This window comes from Pseudophryne corroboree, chromosome 1 (assembly GCF_028390025.1).
Source record: "Pseudophryne corroboree isolate aPseCor3 chromosome 1, aPseCor3.hap2, whole genome shotgun sequence".
NCBI classification, from domain to species: domain Eukaryota; kingdom Metazoa; phylum Chordata; class Amphibia; order Anura; family Myobatrachidae; genus Pseudophryne; species Pseudophryne corroboree.
This window is the reverse complement of record NC_086444.1, coordinates 816,699,943-816,724,561: the sequence shown is the minus strand read 5'-3', so window position 1 is coordinate 816,724,561 and position 24,619 is coordinate 816,699,943. Positions and strand designations below refer to the sequence as shown.

Sequence of the window (24,619 nt, the reverse complement as noted above, 5' to 3'; positions counted from 1 at the left end):
TTACCTTTATCCATTTATGTTGAATGTGCTTAGCATGGTTTTTTGTTTTCAGTATCAGATGGTATATTTTCTGCAGCTGATTTTTGTCAGTTCTACTGTATGTATAAGTTGTAAGCATATGTGGTATTTGAATATAGCATTTGTTATGTAGTGTTTTAATGCACATTCCTTGTTTGTGGCAAACATCTATGTTGTAGTAAGCATAGGTGTTTTTGGTAAAGTAAGCAGGTGTGGTCATGTTGTTGTATTTTTAGATGTATATTATATCTGTACTTGCTGACGACAATATATGGCAGACTATTTTTATTAGCAATTTTCAAAACACAGGTATGGTTTTGATTTTCCTAATGGCTAGGCTACATGGCTAATGTTGATTATCATGTTGTAAATGTTTTGGCAAAAATACATACCATAATGCTAAATATTTTTCAGTGTCACAAAGAAGAGCAGCCCGTAGTAGCAGGACAAATGTTGCACAGGAGGATGCTGCTGCTACTACAGGTAAAGTATCCTTTATTGTTTTTTTTAGCCAAAATATATTTTTGAAAATACACTAATGTATTGCGTTTTTCCATAGTCCCATCCAGGCCACACCTTAGTCCGCAAATGCGCACGGGACAACCAACATCCAGCCGCAAAAAAGTGGCCTTGAAAAGACCACGGCCAGATCTCCCGAGGGCCACATCTGCATCTCCCCCTCACAGACGCATCTCTACTGTGTCCTCAAGGCCACCATCACAATTACTGGCACCTTCCCCAACACGGGAAGCAGAATCCCCTCATCTGGCTGGTGAGTCCATAAAATAACACATCTGAACACTTACAAACACAGTGTACTTCTGATAATTATGTCAACGAAACAAACACACAGTAATGCAGTGTCAGTATAATTTTTTTTTCTACTAAAACAAACATTAATGTAAAGGTCTGAACACCTCCTCACTAAAGCAACCAAACTACATGAGTGCACACTTGAGGTATACAGTAATATAATGCTTATTAAAGTGCACACCATAATCTGCTGGGCAAGCTTCAGCACATGAGTATCATTGCTTATTGGGTTTTAATCTTATTATTAATATTTTCCTTGATTTATATGGCGGCACAAGGGATCCGCAGCGCCCATAACACAGTACATAATTAAATCTGCAAACCTTGAAAAGCACAGTTATACTACAGAACAAAATAGGACAGGTTTAGAAAAGCCGGTGTTAGGTGCCATCAAAGGGAGTATTGAGTATAAGATAGTGAAAATAATTAAAGAAAAGGAACATGAGGAAAGAAGTCCCTGCTCCTGCGACCTTACAAAAAAGAAAATAATGTTGGTCTACTATGCCATTCATGTTGTGTTTTCTGCCTCATCTTACTTCAACAGGGTTTGTACATGATTGTTTTTTTGTCTATTCCTGATCATCTAATGTTTTTAAATCAATCAAAACCACGAACCTTAAACAAAATAGGGTCTTCCGTTAAGAAAAATATTTGTTGTGGCTTTTGTTACAAACATATGTGTGTTATTTTTTGACAAACAGAATAATAAATGCAATGCAATATGATAGAAGTATAAAATACATGTTGCATATTACTACAATTTTGTATTCTTATACCACACACAGATGATGACAGCATGCCCACGGACCAGCAGACACTGCAAACTGATGCCACGTTTGTTCTGGATCTTCGCCCATTACAGACAACGCAACCTAGCACGGTACCTGTGGCCCCGCCTCCACAACAAACAAGTCCGCAACCAATAATGAGCCCAAGTACACCACTGGCTCAAACTAAAGAGGAGACATTTTGGGCCAACTGGGCAAACCACCAGAGGCTCAATTCAGAGTGTCTCCAAAGACAAAATCAGCTGCTGGCAAGTCTGCCACATTACATGCCACGCATAAGTCGAAATCTCAGCAGAGAACATTTGGAAAACAGTCGTGTGGCGACTTGTCTGGAGCAAATGCGGGCAGAAAACAGCACTATAATGACCACTTTACAGCGAATTCTGGATGAACAAATGAGGCAACACCAAAACTACCTGCATCTCCTTGAAAGGAACAATAGCCTTACAGAAAGTCTGGGTAGAATTATAGACAATTACACGGCCTCCAATAACCAATTAAATGCTACACTCACTAACTTAAGCCACAACATAAGTGCTTTACACTCCCAACAAGCGAGCACTAGCTCAGGAACTACAACTCCAATAAATACCCCAGTGACCTCCCCAATAAGGAGGTCAAGCAGATCAAGACCTCATGTCCCTGGCCCCACCTCTGAAGCCTCCAAGGCTGCATGAAAAAAATAAAGCCAGCCTCTGCAGATGGCAGATGCATAAGTGGGGTTAACACTGTCTGTTGACGTTTGCAATGTACACACTTTCACACTTTAATAAACATATTTGTGGTTTAAACATAAAAATGTTGTGGATAATCGTTATTTCTACCATTTCTGAGGGTGAGATGTTAATCTTGTACTTATTGACCTTTTAAAGTATCACAATTATATGTGTAATTTTTGGTGAGGGTGCAACACATGTAAACACACTTTTCAAAAGCAGGTCTATTTTTTTACGATTCTATCTTGAACACGAATGTAATGGACCTTTCACGGTGAAAAATACAAATACGAATTCTTGGTAAATTACCGAGTTCTACCAAATAACAGGCGTATTTGACCGATGGTGTATTCATTCGTATTTTTTTCCGTTGACTTCAAAAAAAATACGAATGCCCACATCACTGCCGAGATTTGTGTTTAGTAAATGACCGAGATGACACTTTGAAGAAAAAACACCATCTCGGTCAAAATCGGGAGCTTAGTAAATATACCCCCAGGTCTAAGATTGCACTGTACCTAGTTGGTTCCTCAATTAGTTGAACTAAGTAGTTATCATTAAGTGTGTTTAAAAACATATTGCCCCTAGCAGTATCACATGAATTGTTTTTCTAGTTTATCTCTGGATAGTTAAAATCTCCCATCACTACTATGTCTCCTACTCCTGCTTCTCTTTCAATTTGCTTTAGTAACAATTCCTCATCAGATACGTTGATACCAGGCGGCCTATAGCATACACCCAGTACTAACTTTTTTATTCCTTTTTCCCCGCATGCGATTTCTACCCATAATGTCTCGACAGTGTCTACAGTCCCCTCCTGAATATCTTCCCATATATCAGGATTTAAAAATGGCTTTACGTAAAGACACACCCCTCCACCCTTTTTATTTAGTCTGTCTCTCCTAAACAGTGTATAGCCCTCTAGATTGACTGTCCAATCATGAGATTCGTCCCACCAAGTTTCAGTAATGCCTATAATATCATACTGTTTGCTTGCTGCAAGTATTTCTAGTTCGCCCTTTTTACCAGTAATGCTACTGGCGTTTACATACATACAACTAAGATAAGTATTTTCCCTTGCGTTAGGGACATCTTTCACCATATGTAGCAATGATGACCTGTAATCGTTATTGGTTAGTGCTTTGGTAAAGTGCTTTGGTAAAATCTCTTTTAGTACCCATGTTAGTAACCTTACCGCCTGCTCTTACCCTCCCCCCAACTTCTCCCCCATTTCGTTTACTACCGCCATCCTCACTATTCTCACTGCATGACCCGCAGTTTCTAGCTAAACCCTACCCCCAGGCTCCTAGTTTAAAATCTCCTCCAACCTTCTAACTATCCTTCCCCCCAGCACCGCTGCCCCCTCCTCAGTCAGGTGCAATCCGTCATGACAAAAGAGATGGCGCCTGACTGAGATGTCCGGCCAGTGTTCCAGGAACACAAACCCATCTTTCCTGCACCAATCTCTAAGCCACACATTTACCTCCCTAATCTCCCTCTGCCTCCCTGGACTATCGCGTGGCACGGGTAATGATTCCGAGAATATTACCTTAGATGTCCTTGCCTTAAGTTTCTTTCCTAAGTCCCTATAGTCTTTCTTAAGGACATCCCACCTTCCGCTAACTTTGTCATTGATGCCAACGTGCACCAAGACCGCCGGGTCTTTCCCAGCCCCTCCCAACAATCTATCTACCCGGTCCGCGATGTGCCGTACCCGAGCACCCGGGAGACAATAGACTGTACGGCGATCACAGTCCCGGTAGAATCCCCTACCACCACCATCTGACTAGGTACCTCACTATCTTTTATCCCAACCGCGCCAGAGGGACCGCTCCTCTGGATGCTAGAGGGAGCAGTCTCCTCCGGCACCGTTATTTCTTCACTATCATCCTCTGATTCCTCGTCCAGTCGGGCAAATTTGTTCGGGTTTGATAGTTCGGATATGTCGAGCCTCCCCCTCTTTTTCTTCCTTCTAACTGTGACCCAGTTGGCTACCTGATCATCATCCTCTTCTACCAGTGACCCGTCCCGCAACTTTTCCACCGTTCTGTCTAAACTTCGCTCAAGATTGTGAATCTCCCTCAGTCGCGTAACGGTTTGCTCTAGATCAGTTACCTGGGCTTCCAGGGCAACCGTTCGCACACACCTTGTGCAGATGTAATCACACTGGGCTGGTAGCTCCAGGTGTGCATACATCTTGCACGACATGCACTGAGTGAGGTCCCCAATCACAGCCCGTCCTATATTGTTTGTAAGGTCTAACTCCCTGATACTCTCAAAGAAAAAGCAGCAAAAAGAAAAAGTAGAAGACAAACAATCTCACTTATACAATAATTAAGCTGGCTTATACTTATCTATCTTTGTGTGGTTCTTGGTCCTTCACTTTTATGCAGCCGTAGTACTCTCTCCTGCGGCACCTATACTCCACTTAGCAGTTGCAGTTGTTCCAGCTCACTGCACCTCCTTTTCACTCGGCTTCCAGCTCCTGCTAAAAAATAAATAAATCTGTCGCGTAAAAAAGAAACGTAAAGGCACAAGACAACGCCGACGTCCTATCATTGCGAAACACTTCTCCCGTCCTAATGACAGTCCTAGCCTACGAGTAGAAATAAAGTTTCCATTACCTTACTGGAGCGCCCGTCTAACGACACAGCATTTCTCTATTCCGCAGGCCGCAGAGCTTCGGTGACCGGTCCCATGAACACCATTCGGAGGACTCTATAGGGAAGACAAATATGTTAGAGAGAAAGGCACTTTGGCACAAAAGGAAGGGCTTAATGTCCATCTAAAAAAGGGGTAAGACGCCCTGTTGGGCCACGGAGGGGCATGGGATGGGGGTTGTGGGGAGGACTCAGTATGTAAGACAGGGCACCCCTGGAATCATACCTGGTCCAGGGGCGCAGGACCTGCGTGGGGCTTCGATGACCGGTCCCAGGAACGCCATTCGGAGGACTCTATAGGGAAGACAAATATGTTAGAGAGAAAGGCACTTTGGCACAAAAGGAAGGGCTTAATGCCCATCTAAAAAAGGGGTAAGACGCCCTGTTGGGCCGCGGAGGGGCGGGGGGGGGATTGTTGAGATGTAAGACAGGGCACCCCCGGAATCTTACCTGGTCCAAGGGCGAAGGATCTGCGTGGTAATTCGGTGACCGCTCCCAGGAACGCCATTCGGAGGACTCTATAGAGAAGACAAATATGTTAGAGAGAAAGGCACATTGGCACAAGAGGAAGGACTTAATGCCCATCTAAAAAAGGGGTAAGACGCCCTGTTGGGCAGCGGAGGGGCAGGGGGTGGGGGTTGTGTGTGTGGGAGTTGAGATGTAAGACAGGGCAGCCCTGGAATCTTACCTGGTCCGGGGGCGAAGGATCTGCGTGGTACTTCGGTGACCGCTCCCAGGAACGCCATTCAGAGGACTCTATAGGGAAGACAAATATGTTAGAGAGAAAGGCACTTTGGCACAAAAGGAAGGGATTAATGTCCATCTAAAACAGGGGTAAGAAGCCCTGTTGGGCCGCGAAGGGGCAGGGGGTGGGGGTTGTGGGGGGGAGTCGGGATGTAAGACAGGGCACCCCTGGAATCTTACCTGGTCCGGGGGCGCAAAACCTGCGTGGGGCTTCAGTGACCTGTCCCAGGAACGCCATTCGGAGGAATCTATAGGGAAGACAAATATGTTAGAGAGAAAGGCACTTTGGCACCAAAGGAAGGGCTTAATGCCCATCGAAAAAAGGGGTAAGACGCCCTGTTGGGCCATGGAGGGGCAGGGGGTGGGGGATGTGGGGCGGGTAGGGGGGGCGGGATGTAAGACAGGGCACCCCTGGAATCTTACCTGGTCCGGTGGCGCAGGACCTGCGTGGGGCTTCGGTGAAAGGTCCCAGGAACGCCATTCGGAGGACTCTATAGGGAAGACAAATATGTTAGAGAGAAAGGCACTTTGGCACAAAAGGAAGGGCTTAATGTCCATCTAAAACAGGGGTAAGAAGCCCTGTTGGGACACGGAGGGGCAGGGGTTGGGGGTTGTGGGGGGTCGGGATGTAAGACAGGGCACCCCTGGAAACTTACCTAGTCCGGGGGCGCAAAATCTGCGTGGGGCTTCAGTAACTGGTCCCAGGAACGCCATTCGGAGGATTCTATAGGGAAGACAAATATGTGAGAGAGAAAGGCACTTTGGCACCAAAGGAAGGGCTTAATGCCCATTGAATAAAGGGGTAAGACGCCCTGTTGGGCCGCGGAGGGGCAGGGGGTGGGGGTTGTGGGGCGGGTAGGGGGGGGTCTATATATAAGACAGGGTATCCCTGGAATCTTACCTAGTCCGGTGGCGCAGGACCTGCGTGGGGCTTCGGTGACCGGTCCCAGGAACGCCATTCGGAGGACTCTATAGGGAAGACAAATATGTTAGAGAGAAAGGCACTTTGGCACAAAAGAAAGGGCTTAATGCTCATCTAAAAAATGGGGTAAGACGGCCTGTTGGGCCGCGGAGGGGTAGGGGGGTGGGTTTTCTTTTTTTGGGGGGACCGAGATGTAAGACAGGGCATCCCTGGAATCTTACCTAGTCCGGTGGCGAAGGACCTGCGTCAGGCATCGGTGACCGGTCCCAGGAACGCCATTCGGAGGACTCTATAGGGAAGACAAATATGTTAGAGAGAAAGGCACTTTGGCACAAAAGGAAGGGCTTAATGCCCATCTAAAAAAGGGGTAAGACGCCCTGTTGGGCCGCGGAGGGGGAGGGACAGGGGGAGCAGGGGGTGGGGGTTGGGGCTGTGTAAGACAGGGCACTCCTGGAATCTTACCTGGTGGGGGGGCGCAGGACCTGCGTGGGGCTCTCTCCCGCAGACGTCGTCGTGGCTGGACCGGGTAACTTGCCTCTCGGCGGGGGCTTCACCTAGGCATCAAGGAGGCCGGTAAACCGTGGGTAAACTCCTGTCTCTTCTCTTGCAGGCATGCCTTCCCCGTGACAGCACTTCTCTTCCGCTGTGATGCTCCTCTCCTCAGCTAGTTTTCCCGGATTCTCCCTCTGTCGACAGGCGCCGCCGTGCTACGCGTTTTTTCGCCCGACGACCAAGCCAGGTATTCTAAAAATGGCGCACGCACCACCCATGGCTGTGAGGGTGCCAACGCTACCCCCAGGGAGAGGATCCGCCCCAGCCAATACCCTCTGTACCTCTCCTTGGGGGGAAAAGTGGGCGGGTAGAGAGACCTATATATATACATACATACATACATACATACATACATACAACATACATACATACATACATACAGAAAGAGAGAAAGATAGATCAATTGATGGACCGACCGACAGATAAATATTTCGCATCGCGTGCCCCAACGTTCGACAGATGCTTTATCTGTCTACACTGTTGGGCCGCGCGAAAAAAAGAAACGTAAAGGCACAAGACAATGCCGACATCCTATCATTGCAAAACACTTGTCCCGTCCTAATGACAGTCCTAGCCTACGAGTAGAAATAAAGTTTCCATTACCTTACTTGAGCGCCCGTCTAACGACTCCGCATTTCTCTATTCCGCAGGCCGCAGTGCTTCGGTGACCGGTCCCATGAAAGCCATTGGGTAGAACTCTATAGGGAAGACAAATATGTTAGAGAGAAAGGCACTTTGGCACAAAAGGAAGGGCTTAATGCCCATCTAAAAAAGGGGTAAGAAGCCCTGTTGTTGGGCCACAGAGGGGCAGGGGGGTGGGGGTTGTGTGTGTGGGGGGATGGTCGGGATGTAAGACAGGGCACCCCTGGAATCTTACCTGGTACTGGGGGCGCAGGACCTGCGTGGGGCTTCAGTGACCGGTCCCAGGAATGCCATTCGGAGGACTGTAAAGGGAAGACAAAAATGTTAGAGAGAAAGGCACTTTGGCACAAAAGGAAGGGCTTAATACCCATCTAAAAAAGGGGTAAGACGCCCTGTTGTTGGGCCGCGGAGGGGCAGGGGGGTGGGGGTTGTGTGTGTGGGGGGATGGTCGGGATGTAAGACAGGGCACCCCTGGAATCTTACCTGGTCCGGGGGCGCAGGACCTGCGTGGGGCTTCGGTGACCGGTCCCAGAAACGCCATTCGAAGGACTCTATAGGGAAGACAAATATGTTAGAGAGAAAGGAACTTTGGCACAAAAGGAAGGGCTTAATGCCCATCTAAAAAAGGGGTAAGACGCCCTGTTGAGCCGCGGAGGGGCAGGGGGGGTGGGGGTTGTGTGTGTGGGGGTGGTCGGGATGTAAGACAGGGCACGCCAGGAATCTTACCTGGTCCGGGAACGCAGGACCTGCGTGGGGCTTCGGTGACCGGTCCCAGGAACACCATTCGGAGGACTCTATAGGGAAGACAAATATGTTAGAGAGAAAGGCACTTTGGCACAAAAGGAAGGGCTTAATGTCCATATAAAAAGGGGTAAGATGCCCTGTTGGGCCGCGGAGGTGCAGGGGGTGGGGGTTGTGGAAGGGGGGGGGGGGGTCGGGATGTAAGACAGGGCACCCCTGGAATCTTACCTGGTCCGGGGGCGCAGGACCTGCGTGGGGCTTCGGTGACCGGTCCCAGGAACGCCATTCGGAGGACTCTATAGGGAAGACAAATATGTTAGAGAGAAAGGCACTTTGGCACAAAAGGAAGGGCTTAATGCCCATCTAAAAAAGGGGTAAGATGCCCTGTTGAGCCGCGGAGGGGCAAGGGGTGGGGGTTGTGGGGGCGGGGGGGGGTGGGATGCATGACAGGGCCCCCCTGGAATCTTACCTGGTGCAGAGGCGCAGGACCTGCGTGGGGTTTCGGTGACCGGTCCCAGGAACGCCATTCGGAGGACTCTATAGGGAAGACAAATATGTTAGAGAGAAAGGCACTTTGGCACAAAAGGAAGGGCTTAATGCCCATCTAAAAAAGGGGTAAGACGCCCTGTTGGACCGCGGAGGGGGAGGGACAGGGGGAGCTGGGGGTGGGGGTTGGGACGGATGTAAGACAGGGCACCCCTGGAATCTTACCTGGTGTGGGGGCGCAGGACCTGCGTGGGGCTCTCTCCTGCAGGCGTCGTCGTAGCTGGTCCGGGTCAACTTGCCTCTCGGCGGGGACTTCACCTGGGCGTCAAGGGGGCCGGTAAACCGCGTTTAAACTCCTGTCTCTTCTCTTGCAGACACGCCTTCCCCGTGACAGCACCTCTCTTCCGCTGTGATGCTCCTCTCCTCGGCTCGTCTTCCGGATTCTCCCTCCGTCAACAGGCGCCGCCGCGCTACGCGTTTTTTCACCCGACCACCAAGCCAGGTAATCGAAAAACAGCGCACGCACCACCCATGGCTGTGAGGGTGCCAACGCTACCCCCAGGGAGAGGTTCCGCCCCAGCCAATACCCTCTGTACCTCTCCTCGGGGGGAAACGTGGGCGGGTAGAGAGACCTATATATATATATATATATATATATATGTATGTATGTGCATATATATATATATATATATATATATATATATACATGCATACATACAGAAAGAAAGATAGATCAATCAATCGATGGACCGACCGACAGATGAATATTTCGCACCACGTGCCACAACGTTCGTCAGATGCTTTATCTGTCGACACTGTTGGGCCGCGCAAAAAAAAGAAACGTAAAGGCACAAGACAATGCCGACGTCCTATCATTGCGAAATACTTGTCCCGTCCTAACGACAGTTCTAGCCTACGAGTAGAAATAAAGTTTCCATTACCTTACTTGAGCGCCCGTCTAACGACTCCGCATTTCTCTATTCCGCAGGCCGCAGAGCTTCGGTGACCGGACCCGTCATGTGTTTCGGGGGACTCTCCAGGCATCAAAAGAAAGTGAGGACCAGGCATTCGCACTATGGGGGTAATTCCAAATTGATCGCAGCAGGAATTTTGCTAGCAGTTGGGCAAAACCATGTGCACTGCAGGGGAGGCAGATATAACATGTGCAGAGAGAGTTAGATTTGGGTGTGGTGTGTTCAATCTGCAATCTAATTTGCAGTGTAAAAATAAAGCAGCCAGTATTTACCCTGCACAGAAACAAAATAACCCACTAAAAATCTAACTCTCTCTACACATGTTATATCTGCCTCCCCTGCAGTGCACATGGTTTTACCCAACTGCGAACAAAATTCCTGCTGCGATCGACTAGGATTTACCCCCTAAGTGAAGATGCGGATCACGCTGCTGCTGAATCCGGTCAGTGATCATTGCTAGTGCAATGTCCTTTGTGTCTCTTTTCTATACTCGTGTCTAGAATGTCTTCTCGTTCCCTCTCCATCTGCCAACGGCATTCAAGCAAGACAAAACGTAAAAAGTGCCCAAAAACGGAAGCTCCAATCCCAGGGATAGAGGGATCAGCGTTGAGTGTCCTCAGGATGCTCAGACGCTGCCCGGTTCCCATGCGCAACGTGACCTGTGACTGTGAGGTCACGCTGCGCTGTCAGCAGCCGCAGAGCCAGAAAGGTAAGGCAGTCTTCACCAGACAGCTCCCCCTGTACTCACTCGCCGCCTCCTCCCGGCTTCCCTTGCACTCACCCGCCACCTCCCCCCGGCTCCCCCTGCACTCACCGTGTGCAACCGGCTCCCTCTGCACTCACCGCCACCTGGCTGTGCAGGTTTGTATGTTTGTTTATGTCTGCGGGGCATGGGGGACGGCTGGACACAGTTGAAAGCCAATCCTGGGTATCCTGGGAATCCCGGGATTGACCATTTTTCAATCCCGATACGGGACTGTAAAATTGGCCTGGGATTGGCCTCCCTATTTATAACTCTCGCATGTAAGCCCATTAGCTCAGCACTAATCTGAGCAGCAGCGTTCAGTTTTCCAAGCTCACATCATTCCCAGGATCTGTGGACCTGTCAGCAGTAGCCTGTTTGATGTGAGCACATATTTTGAAGTTGATTAAATACATTTGTTTAAACTTTTTTTTTTGCACTATGGATACCTGGGCCTGATTCAGAAATGTATGCTAGTGCATTTGCAGCTGCGATCCCATACTCAGCGGAATTGTGAAATTAAGCTAATGCTGTAGTCACCTGGAAATGTATTTAAATTCCATCCGGCGGAAAAGTGTTTTGGGTCTATTTGACCTTTGAGTTGCCATGTGAGTAGCCCTGTGGTTGTACTGAATTGCCGTGGGAACTGAGACACTGGTGCATACAAGGTCACAGTCAGGGCTTAAAGTGGTCCTGGTGAGGTGGTGGAACTCATGGAGGAGGACCATGGAGGCACCAGGACCTGAGGAAGGAGTAGGTGGCTGCAGTTCATCAGTAACACTAGAGCCGCCTGTATCATCGATTGACGCAGATGATGGGGTGGGCTTTTCTGTTGGAATTACTGTGCAGGGCAATGGAGATGGTGGAACTAGTTTCCCCTACCATTACATGTGGTGGAACTCAGTTCCACCTCGTTCCCCCCCACTTTAACCCCTGGTCACAGTTGTAGACTGAGACACATCCAGAAAATGGCTGCGACATGCCTGTGTTTTTGCCGCTACTCTATTTTATCTCTCCTAAACAGTCCCTGTCAGTCAAATTACAAATAAATCTTCACTGCAAGAAGATAATTGATCAACTCCATAAATATCGGCATTGTATACATCTCTGAGTCAGGTCTTGTTTGTGATTGGCCTACAGTGTTCAAACTCTACTGGCAAACAGTCTGGAGAAACATCTATGACTATGATAAACATATTATAGCCTCTTCTGAAGTACAACACACATGCATACATATGTTAGAGAGAGGGAGAGTACACACATATGTTAGAGAGAGGTGATTTTCACATTGCTGCACCGCTGGAGTGCCAAACCGCCGCCACTGATGACATGTCACATGTCGTCCTCTGCACTGACCTAATACCCACAACCTGTGCATCGGGGACAGTGCAAATTTAGGAGTGCTGATAAGACATGGTGACTCATACTGACACACTTGGAGCCAGGGCCGGCCCGAGCCTAATTTTTTGGGTAAGTGAACATATATTTTGGCACCCCCAAGTGGAATATATAGAGGCGTGGCTTCATGGGGAAGGAGCATTGCCATAGAATAGTACCACATCACATTACACCACAGAGTGGTGGCCGCTATTCACATTACACTGCACAGTGGTGTCCGTTAGTCACATTACACCACACATACAATACAAACAAAATGGGGTAGTTCACAAGCGCTACAACACGACCAGATCAAAGCCTCTGCAAAAGCTGTCTTAATATTCAGGTATCCCCTCGATCAGGTTCGCACCTGTAGACTGACCTCCTCTCATTGGGGGAAAAACATAGAAAGGTTTCTTTCGCACCACCACGAATACATTCGATTCCAGGGGTTATCCTCTCCCTCAGTGTGGGTGCTCACCTTACTACAGGTCCCTATATGCCTTGAAAGGTGTCTTTTCTCTCTGAACTTCTTATGTCTTTTTATGTTCACAACATTAGGGGTCACCCTTTCCCTTCAGTAAGACGCTCACCTTAAAAATAGGCCCTATGTTCCTCGAAAGGTTTCTTTTACTGTGTCCTTCCACCAGACTCTTCTATGAGGCCTTGTAGATTTTTCTCAGGATGTTTATTTTTCCTCAAATATGAGATCCATTCAGAAAGATATATTAAAAAGAATTTATTCCACATACAACTCCATCGATGGAATACAACATACAACAATAAAACTGATCTAAAAATCACCCTAAACAGACGGACTGGGTTTTTCCTTAAACACTCCCCTTCAGAAGCCGGTCCGAGGAATTCCTCCCAGGAAAATATGAATAAATATCCCCGGTTTCTAAGTCTCCATACAGGGTGGTGAATATATAAGTAAAACCTTACCGCCTGAGGGCTAAAAAATGCTGGTGCCAACGCGTTTCGGATTAAAATCCTTCCTCAGGCCATGCCCTGAGGAAGGATTTTAATCCGAAACGCGTTGGCACCAGCATTTTTTAGCCCTCAGGCGGTAAGGTTTTACTTATATATTCACCACCCTGTATGGAGACTTGGAAACCGGGGATATTTATTCATATTTTCCTGGGAGGAATTCCTCGGACCGGCTTCTGAAGGGGAGTGTTTAAGGAAAAACCCAGTCCGTCTGTTTAGGGTGATTTTTAGATCAGTTTTATTGTTGTATGTTGTATTCCATCGATGGAGTTGTATGTGGAATAAATTCTTTTTAATATATCTTTCTGAATGGATCTCATATTTGAGGAAAAATAAACATCCTGAGAAAAATCTACAAGGCCTCATAGAAGAGTCTGGTGGAAGGACACAGTAAAAGAAACCTTTCGAGGAACATAGGGCCTATTTTTAAGGTGAGCGTCTTACTGAAGGGAAAGGGTGACCCCTAATGTTGTGAACATAAAAAGACATAAGAAGTTCAGAGAGAAAAGACACCTTTCAAGGCATATAGGGACCTGTAGTAAGGTGAGCACCCACACTGAGGGAGAGGATAACCCCTGGAATCGAATGTATTCGTGGTGGTGCGAAAGAAACCTTTCTATGTTTTTCCCCCAATGAGAGGAGGTCAGTCTACAGGTGCGAACCTGATCGAGGGGATACCTGAATATTAAGACAGCTTTTGCAGAGGCTTTGATCTGCTCGTGTTGTAGCGCTTGTGAACTACCCCATTTTGTTTGTATTGTATGTGTATCGAAGAGTGGTGATCTTTGGGGGTCTAGTACAAAGCGGCTATAGGGCGCAAGTTACATCTCTCATATTTTGTATTTGACATTACACCACACAGTAGTGTCCCATAGTCACATTACACCACACAGTAGTGTCCGTTAGTCCCATTACACCACAGTATTGTCCGCTATTCACATTACACCACAGAGTAGTGTCCGCTATTTACATTACACCACAGAGTGTTGTCCGCTATTCATATTACACCACACAGTAGTGTCCGCTATTCACATTACACCACACAGTAGTGTCCGCTATTCACATTACACCACAGAGTGTTGTCCGCTATTCACATTACACCACAGAGTAGTGTCCGATATTCACATTACACCAGAGTGTTGTCCGCTATTCATATTACACCACACAGTAGTGTCCGCTATTCACATTACATCACACAGTAGTGTCCACTATTCACATTATACAGCAAAGTGGTGTCCGCTATTCACATTACACCACACAGTACTATCTGCTATTCACATTACACCACACAGTAGTATCAGTGACGTTCAGTGGGGTGACACAGGTGAGGCAAAGCCTTTCCTGTCATACTAACGTATAAGCCTGAATTTTAACTTTATAAAGTATAGGAAAAAGATCTTAAAGATATCTTCTTTGTGTTATTCTAATCAATTCTATGGTCAAAACTCTGAAGTAAAAAGTCTATGACAGGTGAGGCATTGTCTCTCCTGCCTATCATTTCTGCACATCTCTAATCAAAGTTCACCAAATTTTCAGCTGTATATACTGCTGCACCTGTGTATAATGTCCACATGAACCCTTGGGCTCATATATTGTGTGTTCGTCTGGCTCTGTTACTAGCCAGTGCCTCCTGAGCCATTTACCTCACTGCACTTCCCTGAGTAGTACCCCTTATACCTGTTACACTGCGTACCCCGCGTATTCGTGGGGCTGGCCCTGTGTAAGTGCTATGTCGTTCAAAAACGGCATTATGGAACGACATTGTTCCAGTGTGTACCCAGCTTAAATGTATGATAAGCGCCACTTAATTTTTTAGCGCAGTCTTTAGAGCTGAACCTCAGCCTCCAATCACATCTATTTTATAGGAGTGGGGGTTGGATTTCTGCTGTAAAGGCAGCGAGTCACCAGGCTTGATGAGTCCACTTGGAAATAACAACTCAGACAACAATGGTAATCAAATGCATAGGATATATTTTGTTTCTCTGCTCCTGTTAATGTGTTACACATTTGTATTATGGATGTATACCTTTTTCGAAAACATAGAAAGAGAATGTGCTAAAAACCATTGTTATAGGAAGATATAAATGAGAGGCCAAGTTAGCTATAAGTACAGTACTGTGTAATTTAATAGTCACAGATACAACAGGTTTTGGGTTCTCAGGCCCCATTGCTTGACTTGAATGAAAAAAAAAAATCATGACTGACTTATCAACACCTAGCTGGTAGTATGGGCACTCCTGCCTTGATGCGAGGTTACTTATGCAGGTGGCATGGGTGACCTGTAAACAATCCTAGGTGCACCTCGGTGCCCTTTTAACACATCCCTTACTGAATGTCATCACCTCTCCCTCAAGCAAGACAGGAGGAAAAAAGGACTCTACTGTCAGAGTATACAAAGTGCACAGATGAGAGAGTGAAGACAGACTTTGTTTTCCTTTTTTTTTCTTTTTGACCACCAGAAAAAGGACAGTTGCCCTCATTCCGAGTTGATCGCTCACTAGCTACTTTTAGCAGCCGTGCAAACGCATAGTCGCCACCCACGGGGGAGTGTATTTTAGCTGTGTAAGTGTGCGAACGCCTGTGCAGCCAAGCGGGTACAAACACATTTTGTGTAGAACAAGACCAGCCCTGTAGTTACTTATTCTGTGCGATGATTGCTGCGACGAAGGTCCCGGAATTGACATCAGATACCCGCACTGCAAACGCCTGAACACGCCTGCGTTTTTCCAAACACTCCCTGAAGATGGTCAGTTGACACCCATACACTCCCACTTCCTGTCAATATCCCTGCGATCGGCTGTGCGAATGGAATCGTCGCTATAAGCAGTGCAAAACAACAAAGCTCTTTGCACCCATACACCGTGCGTGGAGAACCCCATATTCACTTTACAAGAAGGTTTAGTAACAAGTGAAGATAACATCTCTCTTATCAAAAATATAATGTCATTTATTTAATATTTTCTTCAACACCACTCTTGGATATATTACATTATACTGAGCTTTAAATCTCACTGAACAGGGTTGTCATTCAGTCAGGGGGAGGGAGTCGGGGGCGGAGCTTCCAACTGCTGCTTTCTAGAATAGCACACCTACCCACCCCGCGGTGGGACCTGCTGGTAAGCTGGTGGCGATCTAGCGACGGCTACCCACTCCCCTTCCCACAGTTGCTGCCAATGTGTAGAAGGCAGGAGGGAGAGCCACAGCTACGCTACCTCCAACGTGGCTGCACGTGGCGGGGTGGCTGCGGCCGGTGGGGTATCTGTGGCTGCGCCCTCATCTTCTGGCGCTCTATGGAGCCAGTAACCCCACATATGCATGGGGCTGACCCTGCTTCGAGCACTGATTTATATAATATGTGTGTACTGTAGTATGTTATGCTATTGATATGATTTTAAATAGACAAACACAAGACAGTCAGTCCTTTTAAGTTCATAATAATAGTTATAAATATTAAGGGACATTTTATTTTCACCATTAGGTTCACCACACATGTTGTATGTAACAGGTCCATGCATTAAGAGCCCGATGAAGCCGTTTACAATTCAGCAAACTCTGAAATATTTAATTATCTGGGGCCACCCAGCCACTGATGATGAACAGGCCCCTAAACATTAAATCTCAGTTGACACTGACAACAAATAACTGAATCTATTATAGTAAAACACACATAGATGACATTATATATCAATAAAAAATACATTCAGTTTGTTCATGTCTGTAATGGTTTTAATATGGATAACTAGGACAGTAGATAAATATGATCTAAAGTAAAAACATTCCAAAAACCCGGCAACTTACTGGTAATTGAGGGAGAATAATATGTTTAATGTGTACAACCTCAAAATCCCACAGAAATAAGCATCTCCCACTCCCAGTATGGCTGGTTTTAGCCTGTGCTGGGCCCAAGGCAATAAAATGTGTCGGGCCTTTATAAAATATTGTGTAGCCTACAGTATGAGGTACCAACTATAACATCTAACACACCTAGCAACAAAACAAATCAGCTTGGTTTACATTTTAGGATTCAGTTTGTAATATGCACAAAAAATAGAATATTTAATTGTACAACATAGTTTATAGTTACTAAAACTTTAATATCTATAACATTTAAGTTTGTCTATATTTATTCATGTAGGACTGACGCAGAATTACAATGACTTTTTCTTCAGTGTTTTACAGTTACAAACTCATCAACAACATCATCAAATGAAATGTTTTCTGCTAATTCACTCTTTAGGAGAGATGTATCAAAGCTCAAAGAGAGATAACGTATCAGCCAATCAGCTCCTAACTCGATGTTACAGGCTGTGTTTGGAAAAATGACAGCTATGAGCTGATTGGCTGGTACTTCATCACTCTCCGAGCTTTGATACATCTGCCCTTGTATGCACAATAATGATACAGATGACATCCTAATGTGACTATGACATAATATTAAATTCCTTTTTATTCTGCTAAGATTTGAAGTTGGATGTTAAAAATAACTTTAAAAATAAAATGAATATTTAAAACTCAAAAATATGATACATAAAGGGACGATCTGTTATTGGTCTTTTTTTTAATGCAAATAATGATCTCTGCTGCTTTCCTGGGCATGAACATTACGGTTGATTCTTATTGCTACCTGGCTCCACCTCCTTAGCTGTGTAATGCTGGGTATATACTAAACGATGTATGTACCCGGCAAGCTCACTAGTGGAGGGACTCGGCGGGCTACTGTCATCGGCAACTGCATATACACTTGCCAATGTCAGCAGTGACGGAGTGGCAGCGGGGTGAGGAGCGGGGCCATTCAGCAGCATGGCATCGCTAGCGACATTCCCAGATTTAGCTGCATTTACAGCCAACTGGGGATGTCACTAGCAACCCGCGGATCTAACGATCTAGTGGGTACACGCTGGATAATAAAACAAATGTGTCAACGATTTGTCATTAGTATGAATATAGGGTTTTAAATATGGCTCAAAAGCATGTAAATAAATGACAGTAAATCAAATGGGCATAAAGTGAACATACAAAATCCATAATTTTGTACATACAAATAAAATAATTGTTATAAGGGCTCTTACTACTTATGGTCTCTCATAACTGCTGCCTTTGAGGGTAAATCTGCCAGCCAAGTGCCAGTGTCTATGTAGGTGGGTTCAGGGGTATCCATACCCTGCGCTCATCCAATGTTGTGGGTGCATCAGCTGTCATCTGCCCTGTGAGCCAGAGCTGGACCAACTGCCAGACTAAGCCAGTGTTGCCGCAGCAACCAGTTATTGCAACTGTCACTGACCTCTGCAGTGCCAGTCTGAATACCACTATCATTTAAGCAAAGGGGAGATGGGGCAAATCCAGGCAGAGTAACAGATTTGACTTCAATTTACTTGTCACAGTGGGCCAGTCCAAGACTGACCATACCTCACCCGCAGAAATGCCTTTTCCAAATTCGGGCAAAAAAAATAATTAATTAATTGTATAACATTTCTATTTCTTAAATGTAATTGTCCTTTATGTACGTTCTTTACTGTGCTTCCCCCTCATCTTTATGTTCTGTATAGTGCCCCCTCTACATTTGCAGCCTCATATTTTCATACATTAAGTAATCACTTTCGTTACATTATCACTGCTTATTTCATTACTTCACTTTTGAATATCAGAAGCTGATATCAGAAAGCTGATTATAGTAAGAGTTATCTGAATTATTGCAAAATGCTCACAAAGGGAGTCATTCCGAGTTGATCGCACGTAGCAACTTTTTTCTGCTCGTGCAATCAACTAGACGCCGCCTATGGTTGGAGTGTATTTTAGCATAGCAGGGCTGCGATCGCTTGTGCAGCCCTGCTATGCTAAAAAAAAGTTTCACTCAAAACAAGACTAGCCCTGCAGCTACTTACCCAGTGTGACGGATCCAGCGATGAAGGTCCCGGTCCTGACGTCAGGCATCCGCCCTCCGTTCGCCTGGACACCCCTGCGTTCTTCTTACCACTCCCAGAAAACGGCCTGGAAATGGTGAGTTTCTGCCCCGGAACTCCTCCCGCCTGTCCATCTTCTTGCGATCGCCGCTGCGAAGAATCGCTGCATGCGAGCGGGTCGGAATGACCCCTCCAAATGTCATACTTTACAAACAACAGGATAGGCCATCAAATATATGTTTATATAACATATATAGATAAATATACAGTAAATACTTCTATTATTCCTTGCGTATTATTTAGCTCCGTAATATGTAGCCTTTAATAAATAATGTATTGATTCGCTCTTTTAAATGTATAATATTCCTACTATTTTTATGTCTCAGGAATACAGTTTGATTGCAACTGACTGTGTTCACAATGCTGTATAGTAAAATGGACTAACATACATTGCTGAAGATGAGATAGGATGTACATCAATTCACTCCAAGGGGTATATTTACTAAGCGTAATATTTTAAAAATATATATATATATTTTTAGTGATTATGTCTTCCAGATTTAAAGTGGGCAATAATAAAGCTTGTTGGGCATTCAGTATTATTGCCCTTTAATGTCCAACAGGTGAAACTAATGAAAATCAGGGTGTTTATAAAACCTGCCACTTAGTTAATATATATGTATAGTAAATGTACCACGCCTCCGGCATGTATGTATGATTCAGTGTTGCATCTGAGAATATCGCATCAAATCACTTGCGACTCCATTGGCCAGCTACGTGACCCATGAGATCACACAGGCCATCCACCGCAACTCTGTTCCAGAGGCACGCCTCTGACCCACCTCTGTTTTGTGAAACGCCTCTGTTTTGTGAAACAGCTGCCACCGCCGCCCCCTCCTCGCCCCAAATGGCTGCAAACTGTCAATCACTTGACGTCTGCAGCTATATGGCATCGGACGATGCAGGATCTGCACTGCACATGCACAGTACATCTGCGGCACATGCACATAGTACCGGCCATCTGTACTTTGCGTGACTCAGGCCCCCAGTGCATAATAGCAAGCTATGGCTTGACTTGCAACAGCGAGAGGTTGCTGTTCCTCAGAGCTTCCAATCTCTTCCACTATTACTTTGATGGTCGTTTCCACATATAGGCCCTCATTCCGAGTTGATCGCAGAGAGTCATCGCATCGCAAATGTGCAAAAACTAACTAACTGTGCATGCGCAAAAGCGTAAATACGCATGCGCGAGCACAGCCGTACGACACTGGTGCAAAAATACAAAAAAAAACCCCACACGTTACTCACAAACGAAAACGAGGAGTGGCGGAGGCGTGGCGGAGGCGAGACTTCGCAGTGGTCCGACATGGGCGTGAAAGTGGGCGTACAGTGTGGGAGTATGCAACTCGCAATGGGCGTGTTTTTCGCAATAAAACATTGTCGCTGTTAAAACTAACATAGGAATCCGTAGCAATCTTCACGCAGCAGCCGAGTAGGTCTGCAGTTACTCTGCATTTGCGAAGTACTGTTACAAGTGTGTATGCACTAATTAGCAGTTAATTGGAGAGCACATTCATCTGTTGCCCAATTACTTGTTAAATACTGCTCAGATGAAAGTTAGCAAACAACAATTGTCAAAACCCACATTACATGTTTATTCTAATCACATATAAATCTCACACACTGCCAAATAAGGTTGTTATTTGTGTTCAAGTTGGTGTGTAAACATTTTTGTAAAGGGCAGGTTTTAATGTGTGTAAGAGTACCAAATGCAAACAAGTGAAATTAACCAAAATGTAAATAAAAAGCAGCAACATTTAACCTAAATAAACAGAGACCCACATAATGCAGCATACACTTAATTTTGGCCAGAAATGATAGTTTAATATTTGTTTTTAATATCTGACAATGTTTTAAATGATGTCCTGTTGCCCATAGCAAAAAAAAAAAAAAAAAGTGTTGTGTCATTTTAATTAATATGGACATTAAAGTGTGGTGCAAGGCATACCTGTAGTATTTTTGAAGATGCAATTGTTTTTATAAATTGCAGATTGTTCCCTCGTTCCACAAGTGTCTATATGCTTACCTAATCTTCCTGGAACTAAGATTTACCTAATGCATTACCTTGAATAAAGTACTCAATTTTTGTTAAAGTATTAATTTTTTATTACTGTAGTAATATATTTTTTAATCAAAACAACATGGCTACACGTGAGTCTCACAGGCAGAGATGGACCAAGCAGCAAGCAGATGCCACTGACACAAATGATATAGCAGAACTCAGTACTCGGCTTAATTCAGCTTCTGACAAAATGATAATTTGAAGAAAAAATAAAAGATATTACACACCCTGCCACACAAAAATATTGACCCAACTGAGAAAGAATTAGGATCCACCACACAAACACATCAATACATAGCACACTAGTAAGAGGAAGATGGCTCTGGTGTTTCAGAAAAAAAGCTCACAGGCTACAATACCTCCAAACATTAATAATACATTTCACTAAGAGGGAGTTATCCATTCTGGCCACACAAGCCAACTCCAAAATAACATAGAGGCAACATGAAAAACATGGGTGCTGCCCATCTGGAGAGACATCACTTTCTTTTTTTTCTCCCCGCCTGAGGCTGTTCTTCTTGGCTTGGTCTGCGGAGTGACCTTCGTTGGGCCTGCCCAGTGGGCTGTTCTTCCTGGGCAGGGGCAGGGGAGGGAGCCGATGTGGGTGGCTCTCTGCCACTGTGGGCAAGGGAGACAGCGATGGCCTGGAGCCCTTGCAAGATGTTAGTTGCAAGGCTTTGGAATGAGGAGGCAAGTTGTTCTTGTCCCTGCCTGATCTCTGCCAGACCTTGGCAGAGTTGAGCAACACCTTGCTCAACACTGGTTCGGTGCTCAGTGAGCCGGACAGCTATCTGGCTTACCTCCCGGATGACCCCGTCTTGAAATGCATTTAGGCTCTCACCATACCTAGCTATTTCAAGCAGGATCTCCGGGATAGCAGAGGGTTGGGTGGGGGGGCCAGTAGGAACCTGCAGAGGTGGGATTTGTGGGCCCACACTGCCAGACCCACTAGGTCCCTCCACCTCAGCCTCAGCCACATAACCTTCCTGTGACTCAAACTGATCACCCCCCTGTGCTGTGTTTTGTGGCAAGCAAATAGAAGAATGTGTGGGAAAAGAGTACAATAAAGAATTAGTTATTATTTTATAAATACAGTTTAAATTGCAGACAAATAAGTGTGTAAACTTACCTGGCAAGTCATGTTCCGTCAGGATCTCAGGCAGGTCCGTGTCCATATTAGACACCCCTTGGCCCTCCTCATAACTGACACAGGCCATCGCCATCTCCTCCAAGTCTGTAAACTCCACAGCGACAGCTGGTCCTCCACCTGTAGCCCTTGAGGCATTTCACTCCGCAGACCTCTTTGCCTTCAGGCGGGATTTGAAGTCGGCCCAACTACATATGTTTGGGGAAATAGGGGCAAAGTAGAGTATTATTATTTCTGGAAATAAATATATAGGACACATGTTCTGCTTTTGTTTGCTATACATAGCATCACATGTAACTACATTTTTAAGACTACTTAGCACAGAGGATGGACTGGCAAGATGCACTTACCGTCGTCTAACTTCCTGTGATGTTCTGACGACAGAGCCAACTTCATTCACAGAATGTGTGATGTCCCTCCAGATGCGATCTTTCGTAGCAGCACCCATGTTTTTGGGTCCTCTATGTATTTTGGACATGGCCTGCGTGACCAAAACACGCAACTCCCTCTTAGTGAATGCTGGCTGTCTTTTTTTACGTCTGGAGGTAGCCTGTGAGCTTTCCTCCTGTTGCTCCTCACCATCTTCCTCGTCACTAGCAGCTTCTGTCTGTTGTGCTTGTGTGGCTAATGATGATTCTCCCTCAGTTTGGCCAGTATGTGTGTGTGGCAGGGTATTCCCACTTAATTGTTGGGTCTCAGAAGCTGACATTTCCCGAGTACTGGATCCTGCCTCTTCCAAATCCGCAGAGGCGGATTCCATCATTCGTCTCTGGCACTCTATGCGGTTTTTTTGCCAATGCCATCTGCTGCTGCATAATGCGGTCCATCTCTGCTGCTAATTCCTCACGAGTAGCCATGTTGGAGATGACGTCTGTACGCCCAGGTGTGTGGCGATTTATACCTACGTGCGGCGCGTTCATTCACACAGGTGTACAGTATGCTAATATTGCTACTGATTGTACTGCTTATTTAAGGGCCTGGTTTGCACGCTGTGAGTGTGTTGGTGATGAATGGAGTTTCTGTGTCGTGCGAGAAGGTGCTCTTTTGTACTTTGCAGAGTGAGTAATTTTAGCATTGTCAAGCATACAGTTTTCCGTTTATTAGCTTTTAGCATATACACCGTATTGCGTATTTTTTGCGAAGTTCCGTTTGTGAGTAGTCCTGCAATCGTCTTGTTGTTAAATGCAAGTATGTTTGTTGGTGCAATGCAGGTGTTTTTCTGTTTTTGTTAGAATATCTGTTTTTAGTTTTTTTTTTTATTTTGTAAATATTTTTTTTGGCCTAACCTGTACTTTAGTGTTTCTGTTTTGTGAAATAATTTTAAAATGTTGCTCTTAGTCTCATTTTGTGTCTCTTGTAGGTTTATTTATCTGGAGAAGTAATCCGACTTTATTTTCTGGGCAACTTAGCCTTTATTATTTGGGCCAGTTTCTTACAAAAATCAACAGTGTTGTTTTGTGGAGCAGGTAAGTCCCCTAGGCCTGTATTTGTGTCTGTTTGTGCTAATGGTCTCTATGTGGTCTTAGTCTCATTGTGTGTCTCTTGTAGGTTTATTTATCTGGAGAAGTAATCCGACTTTATTTTCTGGGCAACTTAGCCTTTATTATTTGGCCCAGTTTCTTACAAAAATCAACAGTGTTGTTTTGTGGAGCAGGTAAGTCCCCTAGGCCTGTGTTTGTGTCTGTTTGTGCTAATGGTCTCTATGTGGTCTTAGTCTCATTTTGTGTCTCTTGTAGGTTTATTTATCTGGAGAAGTAATCCGACTTTATTTTCTGGGCAACTTAGCCTTTATTATTTGGGCCAGTTTCTTACAAAAATCAACAGTGTTGTTTTGTGGAGCAGGTAAGTCCCCTAGGCCTGTGTTTGTGTCTGTTTGTGCTAATGGTCTCTATGTGGTCTTAGTCTCATTTTGTGTCTCTTGTAGGTTTATTTATCTGGAGAGGTAATCCGACTTTATTTTCTGGGCAACTTAGCCTTTATTATTTGGGCCAGTTTCTTACAAAAATCAACAGTGTTGTTTTGTGGAGCAGGTAAGTCCCTTAGGCCTGTGTTTGTGTCTGTTTGTGCTAATGGTCTCTATGTGGTCTTAGTCTCATTTTGTGTCTCTTGTAGGTTTATTTATCTGGAGAAGTAATCCGACTTTATTTTCTGGGCAACTTAGCCTTTATTATTTGGGCCAGTTTCTTACAAAAATCAACAGTGTTGTTTTGTGGAGCAGGTAAGTCCCCTAGGCCTGTGTGTTGTGGAGTATGTGTGTGTTCAAAGTGTTTTGCTTATGTTTGTCA

At 45.4% G+C, this 24,619-nt stretch overlaps 1 long non-coding RNA gene across 1 annotated transcript; it reads right to left on the bottom strand.

Moving 5' to 3' along the window:
• Window positions 1-7,822: 7,822 nt before the first annotated feature.
• On the bottom strand, window positions 7,823-8,408 carry LOC134949187 (uncharacterized). Its single transcript, XR_010183123.1, has 3 exons — window positions 8,339-8,408; window positions 8,091-8,157; window positions 7,823-7,911 (listed from the first exon to the last, which is right to left on the bottom strand). It is a non-coding gene; the product is annotated as an uncharacterized LOC134949187 (long non-coding RNA).
• Between the last annotated feature and the right edge of the window lie 16,211 nt (window positions 8,409-24,619).